Source organism: Ambystoma mexicanum, chromosome 5p (genome assembly GCF_040938575.1).
Source record: "Ambystoma mexicanum isolate Mex_15411 chromosome 5p, UKY_AmexF1_1, whole genome shotgun sequence".
Classification (NCBI taxonomy): Eukaryota; Metazoa; Chordata; class Amphibia; order Caudata; family Ambystomatidae; genus Ambystoma; species Ambystoma mexicanum.
In genome coordinates, this window is record NC_090930.1 from 796,256,200 (window position 1) to 796,275,286 (window position 19,087).

The following is a 19,087-nucleotide window of genomic DNA, read 5'->3' on the forward strand; positions in this document are numbered from 1 at the left end:
GGCCACATTCACTCTTCGGAGGTACGTCAATCAGTTTGCCCTAGGGCTGGGTACAGCTCCCCTCTGGCATCGGACCCTATATCCCAGGCAGCCGTGAGACTATGCAATGGCGGTCTCTGAATGCAATGTCTCACTGGGGCCTAGAGTGGGCCCACCTTCACCATCCATGGGCTCCTAATTGCAGTGTAGGCCACAAATCATCTGGCCGATTGTCTGAGCCGTCAGCTGCAAGTACGTGATATTCCCTCCTAGATCGAGTATCTCAAACTGGGATATTTTAGGCACCCATGCTTGTAATTTACAGAGCTCGTTCACCCAGCAGCCATCATGTTCGGGCTCTCCAGCGCCCCCCAATGACATACATTCCTGGAAGATCTTTGTCGAATTGAGCAGCATCTAGACACAAGATCGAAAGGAGATAGGTTTTGAATAATGCGTAGGCGCTGAAGTCTGAATTGAGTCTCTTTACACAATCGGGAAAATTGCAAAACATCTTAAGCAACTTTCATAAGGGCATAGTAGGCACTAGTGCTCACACACATTATAAAACCCACTCCCCCCACCACCAGCACATTCAACATAGTGTTGACGTTGGTAGAAAATTGCACCTATTTATATCTTAGGACTGATCCTGATGTGGGGTGAAACCTATTAACAGTTCTCTCTTAACAGCAGGACTTTCTATCCATTGAAACCTTAGGACACTGGCGAAAAGCAGGCTCTGAATCGCTTGCGGTGTAATATTTGTTAAGGTATACCATCAATAGTAACTGTATGTTTGAAGGCTGCATTGTATCTGGCCCTCTTCCCTCCTTAATTCAATGAGAAATGCATTGTGTTGTTATCTCCATGTTATGCACTACTTTATTTAAGTCAATTTTACTCTATGGATGCCAACTACAAATTACTCTTTACTGCTGTTTGCAAACCATTTTTATTTCGAAAACTGAACACATTCCTAGACAGAATAGTAGCACAAACTAAATTAAAGCCCCTCCCCAATAATTATCTGGTGTTATTTACCCACCCATTGACTGCCCATGGCCATGCTAATCCCTATGGCCAACCACTTCCCGCCCCTACTCCCAGAGCACATTCTACTGGTATCTCTTTGAGACAACCTTATCAAGACTTAACATTAAACTTTGTGTTTAAAGTGCCTGGCAGTCTTTTTTCAAAGCAGTCTTCAAAAGGGGAGCTGCAAACACGCTACTGGTGAGGAAAACTCGCCGATGCTCTTCAGTATGTTACTCAACATTGCCGGAAAACACTCATCAAGATGATCCCCGTTGAGGAGCAGCCCGACTTCGCAGCACTGATCACTGCCTTTAACAAAAGACTTGTGATTCAGCCCAACAGGGATTATGAGAGGTAAATGCTCAACCAATGCACCCAGAGAAGCGAAGAGACGGTTGATGAATTCATCACTCGCCTAAGAATTAAAGGGGCTCACAGCCAGTTCCATGCCTTCTCGCTGGACAAAGCCATTCGACTGAGGGTCATTGAATGGTGCATATCCCAGACGCTCAAGAAACAACTGCTCAAGAAACTGCTCTCCATCGAGGAAGTCAGTGAAATGGCCGGAATCTTTGAGGGAGTGGATACACAGCAAACCAAATGTCAGGGGGCACCACACCCAAACAAGATAGGAGTGAGCTCAATGCACCGGTCCAACCAGGAAGAACACTGGAGGAGGTTACCAGACGGCCCCCAGAATGCAAATACAATATTACCACTGTGGAATGGTGTTCCACCACTCAGGGACCTGTCCTGCGCTCACCCAGAGATGCAGAAACCATGGCAGAGAAGGCCATTTCCAATCGGTCTGCAGGGAAGACAGTCCTTTCCCCATGTAACGCATGCAGCCGCCACCACAGAACAGGGTGTATAATTGGACCCCGCAGAACTCTGCATACTAGATGCCGCCATACCAGCAAGTCCCAAGATGGTACGTGAGGGTAGTGGAGGATCACTACCCGGAGGAGGACTCCCAAGAGTTTGGAATGAAGAGGGAAAATGGGACGATCCCTTTCCCTGATTCCCGTCCAGACAATGGCCTATGAAGTCACGACCTAAGCACCCACTGCGGGATGAGTTAAGCCTTCTGACTGCTGCCCAGGATGTCAAAATCCATCGTGGCCATGCCCCACACACCTAGGCCAGCTGCGCGTCATCCAAAGCATCCGGCTACAAAAAGGGCCTGCGAGCCCATCGCCGCAAAGATGTTACTAGGGTACCTATGCTCTGAGAATCTGTCCCTCTCTGTTTTGTGCAATAAACAGCAGTAACTCTTTGCTCTTGTGTGTGCCTCAGACTCCTTTGGGACGCGGAAGGAGTTGGGGCCTCCCCAACCCTGGAGGTCCGTGGACGGCCCTGCCGACCCCGGGAAATTACCCAGACTGGAACTTACAATCAAACCTCATGGATTAGAGATGAATACGACGGGCCACCACAACCACGCCAAAGTCAATACTCAGCGGCACCCCAAGTACTGGAATACGAACGTGACCAGTACGACCAATAAGTCCAAGACGAATATGAGAACCTCATCATGAATGAAAGAGAAGCAAGGGAAGCACCTCTGATACCTGTGGAGATATGCAGGAGACTGTTTTGCTTCCTAGTCGACTCAGGCCACAGTGAACTTCATGGGAGAGAAGGAGTTTCTCCAAATACCGGACAGACCAGCGCAGTCCCCAACTGTGTCCAAAATCTTCCAAGGGGGTGCTGACCTACCCCTACATTTCATTGGCTACTTCAAGCGCCGGCTCGCCCACAGGGACCTATGCATTACCACGATCATCCACGTGATCAGGAGCCCAACCAAAGGGAGATGCCTACTCAGCTACCGCACGGCGTCCTGCTTGGGTCTCATTGACATCCATGTCCAGGAAAGGGACACCATCCGTTCCACTGCTCCCACCAATGATGCAAAGGACCAAGTCTACACCGTAGGGGATGGTCATTTGTCGGAATGCCTGATAAAAAGAAACATGATCCTGGAAAAATTCCCACTCCTGTGCAAAGGGCTAGGCAAGATGAAAGCCCCCACCCCATAAAGCTGCACATAGACACTGTTAGGGAGAATTCTCTTAAATGTGCTAATTTCCCTTACCTTTTGAGACCCCCAGCAACTTTGCTGGATTTCTAGGACTTTATTTTTTACCTGTAAATAGTGTGAGCCTTTTTTCCCACTCTTTCATGTATTTTGATGTGTGTTTTACTTTTGTGATCTTTGTATATGGAGTTTTAGACAACTCCATAGGCAACATCCTTTTATTGTGTGTCATACAGCATCCTCAGTGCAGTGGCACAGGGATGTCTTTTAGACTTCCCAACGTTTAAATTCCTTCTCTGGGACTGACTACGGTCTCCCAGTGAATGTAAAGTTTTAAATTGCTAGACCCAGCACACGCTGCCTTACAGCAGAGCGCTGGAGGGAATACCTAGTGTTCCCTATGCCTAGAAAACTCACCTAGCCCTCAAAAGCTACCCTTTCCTCTCAGAATGGCTGGTGACAGTGGTATTACCATGATTTCCCCAACCGTGACTCGTTTCAATGCTCCGGTAGCTGAAATCCACCGGAGCCATGTTTTTCAAGATGACGTCTGAGCCCCCTCTGTAAAAACAGGCTCTGTCTCTGCTGTCTCTCATGTTTGGTCCATTTGTTTGTTGGCCTTTGGCAGGCTTCAGTGCTGAAGCCCCCCTTTGGCATCTGAGTTTCTGGGGTGGACAGGATGTGAAGGAGGTGCCCAAAAATCCCTGTGCTTAGTCTCCTAGGAGACCTGAATGCACTCTGGTGTGATTGGTTGGCTGACTGTCCAGCAAGGACAGCCACCCTGCTGGGTGAGTGAAAGCTAGGCTTGAATGAATGGGAGAAAACTGTTTAAAAACTGGTCTCTTGGACTTGGAAGGCAGAGTAGACCACTGGAACGAAATAACCGAAGACGAGCTGAAGGAAGACGACTGCTGAAACTCCTGGACCGTTGGTTTGCCCGGTGAAGCCCTGTTGCAGGTCCGAATTGCCTGAAACTCCCACGACAGAGAAGCCCTTCAAGGACGACTCCTTCCCTTGAGCTGGTGGGAACAACCAACTCGCAAGCCACCTGTAAACCATCTCCCTACAGGTCGAATTTTCTTCAGAGTCCTGTTGAAAACTGGATAGCCAGGGAAAAGGATACCAGATTGTGGACTTTAAGGCACTCACACCTAAAACCAAAGTTTTGCCAATCTTGTGACTTCTTCCCTGGGTGGTGCAGGCACCTCCACACGTCCTCCCTCTTGTCCCCAAGACTGAGGATCAGGAACAGCGAGATCTGCAGCAACTGCCAGGGACAACTGCTTCAGCTACAATTTTCTTCATCCAAAAGGTACTGTGCAAATGCAGTAGAGAAATCCTCTTTGCCGTGGTGAAAGTTTGTGAAACTTTCCCAACTTTGAAGTCTTGTTCGCTCCTAAACCGACCTATCACTCTTTTTCGTGCAAATTACTTCTAAAAACATTGGAAAAGACTTAACCGTTTACTAGCAGAACTGTGCTATCCTATCCAAGACACTGAACCATTGACTTTGGCCCAGGCCTATTGAATTGAATTGCCTCTTGTAGTGAACCGGAACTATTTGCCCTGCCTATGAAAGTAACTGTGTTTTTATTCTTATAACCTTTGTCTTTCTACGCCTTTTGAAAGTTAATGAAGTGCCATTTTGCTCCCACTTCAGGGGAGCCTAACTTGTTCACTAACTTATTGGTTCAGTATTGTAGTGTATTGGTGTGTGATATTGAGCTGCTTATTGCTAGTGAAATGTGTTTTAACTAAATGTGTAAATAAATGTATATTGTTTTACCAAGTAAACTTGAGTAAGTGTTTGTTTGAACTACTGTGATTGCAAGTCCTCTGTGTAACACCTTGTACTGCTTGCATCCCTCTTGAGACAAGTCTGGCTGTTCAGCCACTGCTACCACATAACTGTGTAGTACAAGCTTGTACCAAAGGTGATATTGTGCTTACACCTGTAGTCTTAATTGTGTGCAGTGTTCCCAAAGGGTACTGCATGTAAATCTGCCTAAAACGCTGGTGGCAAGTGGTGAGGATAAAGTATACTTGTTACATTTAGAATGCTGCTCTTACTTTTTTTTCAAATAACCTTCACAAGGCTAAGCACCACTAGGAAAGTCATTGTTTTATCATGCCTGATATGGATAGCTACAGACAAGAGTCACTTTTACAATTTATCAACTAAGAGAAATGTGTAAAGCTAGGAACTTCCCTATAAAAGGCAAAAAGAATGAATTGATAGAAAAATTGTTGGAATGTCAAAGTCTAAGAAATAGGTCTGTTGTACCTAATTCTGATGAAAATGTGAAAAATGATGAGGATGATAATGTTTCAGAGTCCAACTCAAATGTTATTGATGAGTTAGAAGATACAGAAGAGTCTCAATATGTAGTTCCTACTGTACCTCTACCTGCTCTTAGGCCTCCACCTTTAGCCACAGGGACCCTACCAGGTCCATCACTAAGTCCAGAGTTTGTCTCTCTTGAGAGGATGAGACTTGAGTTAGAATTCAAAAGGCTCCAAGCCCAAACTGAAAGTAAACATCGAGAACTTAAACTAAGGGAAATTGAATTACAACATGCTCTTGAAATTAAGAAATTGTCTTTTGAGAATGGTTCTCTCCCAGAGTCTTCTAGGTCTTCCAGTCCTAAGAGGCCTTGCATGGCCAAAGATGCAGTAAGTATGTATGAGGTTAAGCTTGATATTTTGGATTGGTTGGCTGCTTTTGAGTACAACTATGGGATTCAGGAAACTACAGGGAATCAGCTGATTCCTTGGCTTTTGTCTAGGCTACCCCAAATTGCAACTTATGCTGTAGTGGAGGTGGAGGAAATAGACAGAATGGAGTATGAACATGTGAGACTAGCTTTAATAGCTAGGTTTGGAAAAACTTCTTCCCAGTATCTTAAGAGGTTTAGAACCCTCAAAAAGCATGATGGTACCACTTGGGGTACCTGGGTGTGTGAATGTTTGAAAAAAGAAGATTGTGTTAAGGGTTACAGAGTTAACACTTATGAATGTATGAGAAATCTTTTTATGTTCGAGTCTATCCATGATGCCTGCTCTCCTGAGCTGAGACAGCACTTGGCTGACTTTAAGGAAATTGATACCAAAAAGTTAGCAAGGGCTGCTGACTTGTGGGTTGCCAACGGGGCTACTCACAAGGATTCTAGGGCTACTCAGAAGAAGGATGAGGGAAAGCAGCACAAGAACAAGAAAGATAACAAAGAGAATTCCAATTCCTCCAATCCAAAAGAGGGCCACAAACATACGAAGGATAAGCCCCCTGGGAAACCGAATCAGGCTAGTGAAATGTCTGGTGCCAAATCTGAGGGAGGTCTGACCAAACCCCCATTCATAAAGACATTTGGAAAATGTTATGCTTGTGAGTCAACTGACCATGGAACAGGGGATCCCAGATGTAAGGGTAAACCTTCAGGGATCCACGCTGTCTCCTTAGCCTTCTCCCCAGAGGAAGAAGTACCAATGGTAAGTGGAAACTTTCACTTACTGGCTGAGGAACCCATGAAAGTCTCAGCCAGTGTTTCTTTAGTGTCCCTCGGTCTGTGGGAACAACAGAACTTAGATGTCTATAATTCCATCCCAGACAATACTCAAGTGCATTACAAAGACAGGAGACCCCTGCCATCAGAGACACTGGGGCCAGCATTACTGTAGTAGATGAATCTTTTTTCAAGGTAGAGATGTTGCTAAGGCACCCAAATACCTCGCTAAGCTTGCTGGAGGCCCTGTCCAAATTCTTCCACAGTTACCAGCTCCCATCCAGTGCAATGGCATGACTGTCAAGATACCTGTTAGTGTGAAAAGTGAAGTACCTGGGAGAGTCCTTTTGGGGAATGACTTAAAAACTCTTGGAGATGTATCAAGCACCCCCAGGCCTCCCAGCAAAAGGAAACAGGAACAGACCAGGAAGGTCAGAGAGAGTACCTTAAGAGGCTCTCAAAGGGCAAATTATAGAGGAAATTATAACCCCCAGTCTGCAAGACTTACTGACTGTAATTTGTAAGAAAAGGGAGGAAAAGGGGAAACCTAAAACCTCAAGGAAGAGGAAAGCCAGCACTCCTTTGCTACCTACAAGGAGTTCCCCGAGAGGACTGTCCACAGTCACACCTGTGACTCCTACATCTGCTGAGGTTGAGTGTGAGGAACAACCTGGAGTGATTGAATCAGCTGCTGAGGAATCAGAGCTGGAAGAAGGCCTTGCCCCCATTGGAGATCTGGATCCTGCAGACCATCCAGAGCTGCAGGCTTCACTGGCAGAAGGTGGACCCTGCAGGGCAGACTTCAGCAGAGGTGAAAGGGAGTGCCCTACTCTTGAAGGACTTAGCCAACAGGCAGCTTCCCTGCTGGAAGGGCAAGAACCATGGAAGCATAGTTTATACTGGGAAGATGGCCTCTTCTACAGTGAACCATCTGAGTCCATCCCAGGGAACTACAGAAGACTTGTAGTGCCTCTGGAAAGCAGACACCAGTTCCTACAGTAAGCCCATGAAATTCCTTTGGCTGGCCACTTGCGTTTCAAGAAGACTAAGGAATGGCTTTCTTTTTATTTCTACTGGCCTAAGTTGGGGTCTGATGTAGATAAATTTTGTAGGAAATGTCACACTTGTCAGACATCTGGCAAGAGTGGAGCCAAGAATGTGGCACCCCTGGTGCCTCTCCCAGTGGTGGGAGTCCCTTTTGAGAGGGTATGAATCAACATTGTTGGTCCCTTAGACCCTCCAACCTCTTCAGGCAACAGGTTTATCATGGGTGTAGAAGACCATGCTGCTAGGTATCCTGATTACTGTTACAGCTCACTCAGGCTGTTGCTAAGGCCTCACTTGGTATTTTTACCAGGGTAGGTTTTCCTAAAGAAGTAATCTCTGACAGGGGATCCAATTTTATGTCCCACTACATACAGGCCATGTGGAAGAACTGTAGAGTGACTTACAAGTTCTTAACTGCCTACCATCCACAGACAAATGGATTGGTAGAGAGGTTCAACCGTAAAATGAAGAGCATGATAGGTGCTTTAGAAGAACCCCTTAGAAGAAAGTGGGACCTTCTACTGCCATGTTTTCTATTTGCTTATAGAGACGTCCCCGAGGAGGGAGTTGGATTTAGTCCGTTTGAGCTTCTCTATGGCCATCCAGTTAGAGGTCCCTTGGACCTAATTAAAGAGGGGTTGGAGAGTGCTCCTTCCCCCAAGCCAGTGAGAGTCACTGACTATGTGATAGGTCTCCAGAGGAGAATGTCACACATGATGGCAGAAGTATCAGATAACCGAAAATCAGGGCAGACTCTGGTGAAGCATTGGCATGACCAGAAAGCCAGCATGGTTGAGTTTACTCAAGACCAGCAAGTTTTAGTTATGGTACCCTCAAGGCAGAGGGCCTTACAGGACAAATGGATAGGACCCTTCAAGGTTGTGGGCAAATTTGGAGAGGTCAACTATCTGGTGGACTTAGGCAATCCTAAGGAGGCTCCCAGAGACTTTCACACCAACCATCTAAAACCTTATGTCTCAAGATCAGAAGTGGGGGCTTTGCTTCTAGCTTGCGCTCAAGAGGAGGACGAGAGTGAACCTCTACCTGACCTACCCAGAGGACAGCCTTTAGATGAGAAGATAGAAGTAGTCAATCTCTCTTCTAATCTGACACTGGAACAACAGGAGAAGTGAAAGTTTCTGTTAAATTAGTTTGCCTCCCTGTTTTCACAATTACCAGGCTTCACCCCTTGGGGCCAGCATGATATTCTCACTGGTGATTGTTTACTTGTTAAAAGCAGAGGTTACACAGTGTCAGATCATGTAAGAACCCGCATAAAGGAGGAGGTGAACAAGATGCTTGATCTTGGGATAGTACATCCATCTACCAGTCATGGTCTAGTCCAGTTGTACTAGTGCCAAAGGCAAGATCCACAGAGTTGAGATTCTGTGTGTACTATAGAGCTCTTAATGCAGTCACAAAGACTGATGCCCATCCTTTACCATGGACAGATGAACTGGTGGACAAGCTTGGTTCAGCCAAGTACCTCAGTACATTTGATCTCACTTCAGGCTATTGGCAAATAGCACTGACAGACCATGCCAAGGAGAAAACCTCATTCTCCACCCCAAAAGGCCTCTACCAGTTTAAGGAAATGCCTTTTGGCCTAAAGAATACACCTGCAGCATTCCAAAGTATGGTTGATCAAGTTCTGAATGGGATGGAGGATTTCTGCATGGCATACTTGGATGACATTGCAGTGTTCAGCCCTATTGGAAAGAACATGTTGACTAATTAGGATATGTCTTGCAGGCTCTTGAGCAGGTCCCTATGACCATAAAGGCAAGCAAGTGTCAAATTGGTCAGAGTAAACTTGTCTACCTTGGACATGAGGTCGGAGGAGGTGAAATCAGGCCATTGCCTAGCAAGATACAAGCTGTACAAAACTGGGCCACTCCTACTACTCAAACCCAAGTGAGAGCCTTCCTAGGCCTCACTGGTTACTATAGGAACTTCATAGAGAACTATGGGACCATAGCTTCTCCCTTGACTGTGATCTCCTCACTCAAATTTCCCAAAAAGGCCGGGTGGAATGAGGAGTGCACTCAAGCATTTGAAGGCCTTAAAAAGCCCTTTGTCAAGCTCCAGTTTTAAGAGCTCCTGACTACAACCAAACTGTCATTGTGCAAACAGATGCTTCCAATACAGGTATAGGTGCAGTTATGAGCCAGCTGGAGTATAAAGGTTGGGTGCACCCTATTTGCTTCATCATCAGGAAGCTGAAAAAGCCTGAAACAAGGTGGACAACCATTGAAAGAGAATGTTTTGCTATTGTGTGGTCACTGAAGAAGTTTAGACCATACTTGTATCGATCTACTTTTGTGATTCTGACTGACCACCAACCCATTGAGATGGTTGATGCAAATGAAAGGGGAAAATTCTAAACTAGTGAGATGGACAATCAGCCCGCAAGGGTTTGATTTTTTCCATTAAACACAGGTCTGGGTGTCACCATCAAAATGCTGATGGACTCTCCAGGATGTTTGACCGACTGGAGTAAGGAGAATCATCCAGGAGTGGATTAAATCCTCCTGTCCCTTTGTCTGGGGGGTACAAGTGTTAGGGTGAATTCTCATAAATGGGCTAATTTCCCTCACCTTTTGAGACCCCCCAGCAACTTTGCTGGATTTCTAGGACTTTCATTTTTACCTGGAAAGAGTGTGAACCTTTTTTCCTACTCTTTCATGTATTTTGATGTGTGTTTTACTTTTGTGTTCATTGAATATGGAGTTTTAGACAACTCCATAGGCATCATGACACAGCTGTTACGCTCACCTGGTTCCCAGGGGGGCGTCCATCGGAACTGGACTGCTACGATCTCCACCAGCGTTATTGGTAGTGCTGAGACAACTGACTGGTCCGGCCCTCCTAGCTTCGTTTGCTTGATTCGTAAAAGGAGTTTCCTAAAAGCAGGAGAAGGGAATTAGCCACCCAGTGGATGGGAGGAAACACTCGCTTTAATTCGTTCCCTCTAAGCACCTCTGATATTCCCTTTTGCTCCCTCACCTTATTGTTTGTAATGATGAGCTCTCCATCCTGCACCGAATGCAGGGGCGCGTAGAATTCCAGTTGCTTCACTGGTTCGGAGATTTTGGGCGAGTTCCAGACGTGTTGGACTCCGTGGCAAGTGGCAAGGAGCCATAAGTATAATGTCTATAGAGTTCAATTGTCTGTTATTCACTCGTTTTCCCCCTTTTGTCTTGCAGCTTGAACCAAGAGGAGTTCACCTGAAGTGCTGCAGGTTGCGCACAGGTAAGAGTCTGTATTACCCAGTGCTGTCTGGTAAAAAATAAATAAAATGTCTTTAACAAGTGTCTTTTCCTCCCACAGGTGCGGCGTTAAAGATGTTGCATGCCGATGAAAGATGACTAGGGCGGTAACTCTGGTGAGTATAATACGGTTGTTTTGATTGTCTTTGTTGGCACCCGGCTCACCTTGTTATCCTTTGTCTCTCTCAGGTGCCACGGATGCAGCGATGAAATGATGGCAGCAGCGCTGGACCGTCGAGATGAAGACTGGTAAGTATGGCGGGGCGCTACTGCTAGCGATGCAATGCTTTTATTTTTGAAGTATTTTTCCCAGTTCAGAAGTGCGGCAAGTTTGGGAATAGATGAAGATTAGAAGGTAAGTTCTTGTTCTTATCTTCCTTTCTTCTAGGATGATGTCCAGGTTCGAGGCGGGCGTGGCAGAAGACAGGATGCTGCAGGCACGGTGGGTGTTACGCTGCTGAAATGCAGAATAACACAAAGCGCGTGTTGCTGGTCGGGCGTGGTTTGAATAGCCTCAAAAAGCAGTCCCAGGTAAGAATTCCCTAGCACCACACCCGAGTATAAAAATAGTCCCTGTAGTAAAATAGTCCCCTCCAGGCTTCACGTTGGCCTGGATTCAATTGCAGCATGGTCTGCCTGAGGTAAGTAATGACTATGAGCCTTGTGCCTTAGGCGCCAGGACTGATTTCTATTATTAGCCTGGCGCCAAAGGCGCCTGGACTGAACCCAGATAGCCACTAGCCGGGGCTGCTGAGGTTTTAATAAACGTCTGGATGCCTGCTTCCGGGGCTGATGGGCTAGGTCCAGATGCCCGGGGGTAGGCATCATGACAGCACTCCCCCCCAAGGCCCCTCCTAAGGTTGTTCTTCCCCTGGGCCCTGGTTTGTCTGGGAAGTTCTGATGGAATCTCTTCACCAACCGAGGTGCATGAACGTGGTCACTGGGCTCCCATGACCTTTCTTGTGGTCGTAACCCTTCCAATCGATTAAATAAAAATGTTTTGATTTAACCATCTTAGAGTCTAGGATATTTTTAACCTCTAATTCAGGTTCTCCATCTATCAGGATGGGGTCAGGTGGTTTGATTAATCTTGTTCCGGGTTGAACTGGTTTTAGAAGTGAAACATGAAAGACAGGATGGATCCGCATATTAGAGGGTAATTCTAATTTGACAGCCACCGGGTTGATAATGGCTTTAATGGTGTAAGGTCCCAAATATCTAGGATTAAAAGTTCGAGTTCCTTTCAGAGGTATGTGTTTTGTAGCCAACCAAACTTGATCTCCAATCTGGTATTGGGGAGTGTCACTTCTATGTTGATCAGCATTTTTCTTGTATTTCTCTTTTGCTTGTTCAAATTTTCAGTTGCCTCCTTAAAGGCTTGTGTAATAGTAGAGTGCAGATGGGTCACTGCCGGAATTTCTAAGTGCTGGGGCGAATCGAGTTCTGAGGTTCGAGGATGATGTCCATATATGGTATAAAAGGGGCTTTGTCCAGTTCCTGAATGTACTGAGTTATTGTATGCGTATTCAGCAATCCATAAAATATCCTTCCAATTGCTTTCGGTTTGGTGTAGCATGCAACGTAGGTATTGTTCAAGAGTCTGGTTGGTCCTCTCCGTCTGACCATCAGTCTGGGGATGGTGACTGGTAGATAACCTCACGTCGATTCATGCCAATTGACAAGATTTCTTTCAAAATTGCGAGATGAATTGACTACCTAGGTCAGAGACCAATACGGAAGGAAATCCATGTATTCAAACAATGTTTTCGAGAAATTCCTTGGCCAAAATTGAAGCGGAATGTAATCCCTTTAAAGGAATAAAGTAGGACATCTTGGAAAAAAGATCAACAATAACTGGAATGGTGTTAAACCCATTACATGGAGGTAGATCTGTAATAAAGTCTAAAGACAAAGTGTGCCAGGGTATGGGTGGAATATCCAAAGGTTGTAAAAGACCGGCTGGTTTTTTCTTCTGACTTTTGTTTTGGGCGCAGATACCACAAGACAGCACAAATGACTTTACGTCTTTTCACCAGGTTGGCCACCAGAATAGTCTTTTAATTTTAGCTTCAGTCTTTGCAATACCTGGGTGTCCTTCCATCAGAGCATCATGGTAATTGGAGATGACTAGTTCTTGTAGTTCCTTGTGTGGTAGAAATAGACGCCCTTGATAGTAAGGTAAGTTATTGATGACTGAATAATCTTGGCCTTTTTTCACCCAATCCTGCAGGGCTGCTGAATCGAAAAGTTGTTGGATTTTTAAATTAATATCTTCTAAAGTCTGTAGAGTAGTTATGCCAAGGATTCTTTGTTCTGGAATTATAGGCACCGGTTCTGGGTTCGAATATGCTTCTCCCATCCCTATTCGGGATAACGGCATATGCCTTACCATTCTTGCAACCTGGTCGATAAGTGATCACGAAATTGAATTTGGCGAGGAATAATGCCCATCGAAGTTGACACGATGATTGGGCCTTGGCTGTTTTTAAATACTGCAGGTTCCTGTGATCGGTGATTACAGTAATGGTGTGCCTGGCACCGAGAAGATAATGCCGCCAAGCCTTGAAGGCGGATTTGATGGCGAACAACTCTTTATCGGTAACCGCATAGTTTAACTCGGGGGCCAAGAACTTTCTGGACCAAAATGCTACTGGATGAAGTTGACCGGTTTCAGGATCCTTCTGGGACAGGACAGCTCCCATGGCTAAACTGGATGCATCGGTTTCGACTACGTATGGGAGTTCGGGGCATGGATGCTTCAAGACAGGTGCCGACGTGAATGTCAATTTCAGCTCTTGGAAGGCCTTTTCAGCCTCTTCGGTCCACAAGAAGCGTTTGTTTTTTCGTAAAAAAGTGCTGTGATGGTGTGTACCACATGTGAGAAGTCAGGAATAAATCTTTGGTAGAAATTAGCAAATCCAAGCATGCTTTGTACCCCTTTAACTGAACTGGGTGATGGCCATTTGAGAATTGCATCCACCTTTCGAGAGTCCATTCTGACTCCTTTTGGAGTCAGGATAAATCCAAGGAATTCAACTTCTGTAGCATGAAAAACACATTTTTCCAATTTTGCATATAACTTGTGCTGACGTAGTTTTTCAAGGACTGCACAAACGTGCTTAACATGGTATGATTCTGAGGAGGAGTACACTAGAATATCGTCGATGTATACGACAACACAGACGTCAATGAGTTCACGAAGGACATTGTTCATAAAATACTGGAAGGCTGCTGGTGCATTGCACAACCCGAAGGGCATCACCTGATATTCGAACAATCCGTACTTGGTACGAAAGGCAGTCTTCCATTCGTCGCCTTTCTTTACACGTACCAGATGATATGCCCCTCGGAGATCTAATTTAGTGTAGATGCAAGCGTCCTTTACTTGGTTTAGTAATTCGGGGATCAGAGGCAATGGGTATTGGTTCTTCACCGTAATCTGATTTAATGCGCGGTAGTCTATACATGTTCTGAGGTCACCTTCCTTTTTCGGTACGAAGAATAAAGCTGAGGGTGCAGCGGACTTTGATGGACGAATGAAGCCATTAGCAAGGTATTGATCCAAATATTGTCGTAGGTGTAGGTTTTCGGGTTCCGTAAGGACGTAGATCCTGCTGCATGGAGGTTGTGCACCGGGTATGAGGTTGATTTGACAATCGTATGATCTGTGTGGCGGTAAGGTGTTTGCCTCTTCTTTTTGGAAAACGTCCTGGAATTCTTGGTATTCCTGAGGTAACTGCACGACTGAATTAGTGACTGTGGCCAGGCCTTTGTCCAAGGTTTTTTCCAGGTAACAGGTGTGCGCACAATCTGGGAAAGTTATTCTTTTCTCTCGCCAATCAATACAAGGATTATGTATTTCCAACCAAGGTATCCCCAGTATTATTTGGAACTGCGGGGCTTTAATTAAATCAAACACAATAGTCTCTCGATGCCCATCCTGACCCAACAATGTCATCTCTGTAATGGAATGAGTTACAGGCCCAGAGGCAATTTCAGTTCCGTCGACTGTGGTGATGTCATCCGAAGTGGTCTATTTGCAGAGAGGTAGATTCATCCTAGAAGCCAATTTGTGGTCCATATAGTTTCCTACGGCCCCGCTATCGACGTATGCCCTTACTGCGTGCATACGTGATGGCTCCCTTGGGTCAATAAGAACCATTGGTATGATTAGGTGCGAGATCTGAGTGTCCTTCTTCAAGCTCGGCAAGCGGACCTCTACGCTTGTTGGGCGTGGTCGTTTCCCGAATCAGGCTCTGTTTGATTTCTAACAGCAACTCCGACTACTTTCTTGGATGGTTTTATAGGGCAATCCCGTAGAAAATGTCCTGAGGCCCCACAGTACAGACATAATTGCATCTGCCGTCTCCTTTCTCTTTCCTTTTGAGTTAGGGGTCCCTTAACCCCCCCGATCTGCATAGGTTCTGATGCATCTGTTCCTTTGGGGGTAACATTGGGTTTAACCAATACCCGATTCTCGAACTTAGCTCGATCGGCCTTTCTATTCTGAAGTCGGTTGTCTAACTGGACCGCTAAGTCTATATATTCTGCGCAATCCTGAGGTGGGTTCACAACTTGGGCCAAAACATCTTTGAGTTCACCCCGAAGTCCACGATGAAATAATGTAACTCGTTTTTTCTCTGGCCATCCGGTTTCCACCACCAACCTATTGAAGGCTGCGATATAGGTTAGCAGATCCTGATTACCTTGTAGTAGGGATAAAAGTTTGTTATCCAGGGCCTTTCCCTGTGAATGTCTGGCAAATCGTTTTTTCATGTTTAATTGAAAACCCTGAAAATCCCGAAGAAGAGGGTCATCCTGGTTGACTAATCGGAATTGACCAGTCCGCTGCGCTGCCACTCAGGTATGATAGTACAAAGGCTACTTTGGCTTGGTCGTTTGGGAATGCTCCAGGTCTGCATAGAAAGTGCAAGCGGCATTGGTTCATGAACATGGCAAACCTTTTCGGGTCCCCAGCAAAACGTTCGGGTGGAGCTAAAGGAATGCTCCCTGGTAGAACCACTTGCACAGGATTGTTCGATGAAACAGGAGTTGGATTCCCCCCCGAGTCCAGGTAGTGGTGTTTGCCCAGCTTGGTTTTGCAGCAGTTGTCTAGCAAGATCATCAGTGCGCTCCTTTGACATAATCAGTTCTCTCCTGGGGGCATTAGTTTCTTGGCGCGCGGAGTGCACTTCTGCCCTAAGTTCCCCTAACAATTGGGCTATTTGGTCAGTTTCTGAGATTTCCATTACGCCCGGGTGGGGATTTATAGATAGGCTTCGCGTTCTGTTATGCTCACCTGGTTCCCACGGAGGCGTCTATCGGAACTGGACTGCTACGGTCTCCACCAGCGTTATTCGTAGTGCTGAGACGGCTGACTGGACCGGCCCGCCTAGCTTAGTTTGCTTGATTCGTTAAAGGAGTTTCCTAAAAGCAGGAGAAGGGAATTAGCCACACAGTGGATGCGAGGAAACACTCGCTTAATTCGTTCTCTCTAAGCACCTCTGATATTCCCTTTTGCTCCCTCACCTTATTGTTTGTAATGATGAGCTCTCCATCCTGCACCGAACGCAGGGGCACGTAGAATTTCGGTTGCTTCACTGGTTCGAAAATTTTGGGCGAGTTACAGACGTGTTGGACTCCGTGGCAAGTGGCAAGGAGCCGTAAGTATAATGTCTATAGAGTTCAATTGTCTGTTATTCACTCGTTTTCCCCCTTTTGTCTTGCAGCTTGAACTGAGAGGAGTTCACCTGAAGTGCTGCAGGTTACGCGCAGGTAAGAGTCTATATTACCCAGCGCTGTCCGGTAAAAAATAAATAAAATGTCTTTAACAAGTGTCTTTTCCTCCCACAGGTGCGGCGTTGAAGATGTTGCATGCTGATGAAAGATGACTAGGGTGGTAACTCTGGTGAGTATAATATGGTTGTTTTGATTGTCTTTGTTGGCACCCGGCTCACCTTGTTATCCTTTGTCTCTCCCAGGTGCCACGGATGCAGCGACGAAATGATGGCAGCAGCGCTGGACCGTGGAGATGAAGACTGGTAAGTATGGCGGGGCGCTACTGCTAGCGATGCGATGCTTTTATTTCTGAAGTCTTTTTCCCAGTTCAGAAGTGAGGCGAGTTCGGGAACAGATGAAGATTAGAAGGTAAGTTCTTGTTCTTATCTTCCTTTCTTCTAGGATGATGTCCAGGTTCGAGGCGGGCGTGGAAGAAGACAGGATGCTGCAGGCACGGTGAGCGTTACGCTGCTGAAATGCAGAATAACACAAAGCGTGTGTTGCTGGTCGGGCGTGGTTTAAATAGCCTCAAAAAGTAGTCCCAGGTAAGAAGTCCCTAGAACCACACCCGAGTAAAAAAATAGTCCCTGTAGTAAAATAGTCCCCTCCAGGCTTCACGTTGGCCTGGATTTAATTGCAGCATGGTCTGCTTGAGGTAAGTAATGACTATGAGCCTGGCGCCTTAGGCGCCAGGAATGATTTCTATTATGAGCCTGGCGCCTAAGGTGCCAGGACTGAACCCAGAGAGCCCCTAGCCAGGGCTGCTGAGGTTTTAATAAATGTCTGGATGCCTGCTGCTGGGACTGATGGGCTAAGTCCAGATGCCCGGGGGTAGGCATAATGACAACAGCACCCTCAGTGCAGTAGCACATGGATGTCTTTTAGGCTTCCCAAGGTTTAAATACCTTCTCTGGGACTAACTACTGTCTCCTAGTGAATGTAAAGTCAAATTGACTTTACTAGTCTTTTTAAATTGCTAGACCCAGCACACACTGCCTTACAGCAGAGAGCTGAAAGGAATATCTAGTGTTCCATATGCCTAGAAAACTCATGTAGCCCTCGAAAGCTACCCTTTCCTCTCAGAATGGCTGGTGACAGCGGTATTACCATGATTTCCCCAACTGCAACCCGTTTAAACAATCCAGTAGCTGAAATCCACTGGAGCCATATTTTTCAAGATGGCGTCTGAGCCCCCTCTGTAAAAACAGGCTCCCATCAACTTTTTTCACCATTTCTTTTTGGAAAGGTCCTTCTAGTGTTTGCCTCTGCGTGCCAAACCTGGTTTGGTCCCTTTGTTCATTGGCCTTTGGCGGGCTTCAGTGCTGAAGCCCTCCTTTAGCGCCTGAGTGTCTGGGGTGGACAGGATGTGAGGGAGGAGCCTGAAACTCCCTTTGCTTAGTCTCGTAGGAGACCTGAATGCACTCTGCCGTGATTAGCTGGCTGACTGTCCGGCAAGGACAGCCACCCTGCTAAGTGAGTGACAGCTAGGCTGGAATGAATGGGAATAAACTGTTTAAAAGCAGATTTCTGGGACTTGGAAGGCAGAGTCGACCACTGGAATGAAAGAACCGAAGATGACCTGAAGGAAGACGACTGCTACAACTCCTGGACCATTGGTTTGTCCGGTGAAGCCCTGCTGCAGGTACAAACAAGCCCTTCAAGGATGACTTCTTCCCTTGAGCTGGTGGGAACAACCAACTCGCAAGCCACCTGGAAACCATATCCATACTGGTCGAATTTTCTTCAGAGTGCTGTTGAAACCCAGATAGCCAGTGAAAAGGATACCAGATTGTGAACTTTAAGGGACTCACACCTAAAACCGACGTTTTGCCAAGCTTGTGGCTTCTTCCGTGTGCAGTGCAGGAACCTCCCAAAATACTCCCTCTTGTCCCCATGACTGAGGCTCAGGAACAGCAAGATCTGCAGGGACTGCCAGGAACAACTGCCTCAGCTACAGCTTTTCTTCATCCAAAAGGTACTGTGAAAATGCGATAAATAAATCCTCTTTGCCACAGTGAAAGTTTGTGAAACTTTCCCAAGTTTGGAATCTTGTTCGCTCCTAAGCTGACCTATAACTCTTTTTCGTGCAAACTACTTCGAAGAACATTTGCAAAGACTTAACAGTTTACGACCTGAACTGTGCTACCCTATCAAAGACACTGAACCATTGACTTTGGCCCAGGCCTATTGAATTCAATTGCCTCTTGTAGTGAACCAAAATTATTTGCCCTGCCTATGAAAGTAACTGTGTTTTGATTCTAATAACCTTTGTCTTTCTACCCCATTTGAAAGTTATTGAAGTGCCATTTTGCTCCGACTTCAGGGGAGCCTAACTTGTTCAGAAACATATTGGTTTAGTATTGTAGTGTATTGGTGTGTGATAGTGAGCTGCTTATTGCTAGTGGAATGTTTTCTAACTAAATGTGTAAATAAAT